This window comes from Crocodylus porosus, unplaced genomic scaffold (genome assembly GCF_001723895.1).
Source record: "Crocodylus porosus isolate Cpor-Errol unplaced genomic scaffold, CroPor_comp1, whole genome shotgun sequence".
Lineage (NCBI taxonomy): Eukaryota > Metazoa > Chordata > Crocodylia > Crocodylidae > Crocodylus > Crocodylus porosus.
The window spans coordinates 24783959-24785524 of NW_017728910.1; positions in this window are offsets into that span (position 1 = coordinate 24783959).

Sequence of the window (1566 nt, forward strand, 5' to 3'; positions counted from 1 at the left end):
CTACAATAACACAGGGCAGGGGGAGATGTGGTCAGGTCAGCACACCCAGCTTCGCGGCCTGTGCTCAGCCTGCAGGGTGTTGTTGCAGGGTTGTGGGGCAGCCCTCGGGCATGACCCAGGGCAGGGGCAGTGGGGGGCTGCAGGAGCCGCCTCCCCGGTGCCCCTGAGCTCGGGGTTAGGGGTATCAGCAGCTGCTGGCGGGGGGCGTTGAGCTCCGTCCCCTTTAGCAGCGGGAGAGTTACCTGGGCCTGGTCCTTGCGCTTATCCTTGCGGGGGTCCCCGGCGGAGGCCCGCGCCGGCCCGGGAGACAGGGGCCTGCTGCGCCACTCGGCCTCGAGGTCCAGCTGGGTGGCGGGGAGTGGGGTGTCACACTCGGGGCACAGCTCCCCCTCTGCCGTGCCCGGGAAGGGTGCCTCGCACAGCAGGCAGCGCTTGGACTTGTGGTGGTGCTTGCGTGGCCGCTCCGCCATGGCCTCGGCCACCTGCAGCGAGAGGGGAAGAAAGAGCAGGAGGGTGTCGCTGCCCTAATTGAAGGGCGGGGCTTGGGGTCGAGTCCCCCAGAGGAAGTGGGGCTGTGCCTCTGAGACCCAGCGGCGGGAAAAGGCAGGTCCCCACGTGCAGGCATGTGCCAGGTAGCCCTGCAGCATGTGGAGGGATTCAGGGAAGAAGCAAACCAAGGAGCGAACAAGCCCAAAGTTGCCAGGGGGCTGCAAATTGCCAGGTTCAATCCTGACTGCAGCGCTGTGGCCCAGCGGCCTGCGCTGCTGCCTACTGTGTGCTGATCACCGCGGCCTAGGGGACACGTCTCTGCCGTGCACTCGGTCCAGAAGAGACCACCAGTTGTCTCGTGCAGATCCCGGTGGAGCCAAGGCTCCCCTTTGTGCTAACGCTGTGACCGAGGTGATGCAATTAAAATGGCACTGAGTAGCGGAGGGTTGCACCCTTGTCTGCTTGCGGACAGGACTCCCGACAAGCTGCCAGCTTCCAGTGGGAGGATTTTGGCTACACACCAACTTCATGGACATGGGAGATTTTTCCCCAGTTTGCTCCTGCGGCTGTACGGCTGAGGGCAAGTGAAACTCGCTGGCATCCAAACCCCAACCCTCTGGGCTTGGGCCAGCGTGTAGGATGCCCGCCAAAAGATTTGGAAGTATCCGAAGCCCCAGACTGGAAAGTTTGGGGTGCGGGATACTTGCTGGTAGTAGGACCACATGTGGTTCTTGAAGGATTGAAAGAATTTGGAACTGATCTGGCTGGTTTGACTTGGGACACAAAAAATTTTCCTTAAAACAACAACAAAAACCCACCCACCTTCTGTGCCTAGGAGCATTTGGCTCAGATCAAGTGTCTCAGCCTCTTGTGGGCTAAGATCAAATGGGGGCATCTGGGCTTGGGCCTGCTGATGGATTTGGGAGTATCTGAAATCCAAGGATGAGAGCCTGGGAGGGAAGATGCTCACTGGCCATAGCACCAGACAAGGTAGTTAGAATGACTGAGTTCTGCCTGCTCAATCAACATTGTTTTTGGAATGATTTTGTGCTCAATAGATATGAGTTGGCTGATTTG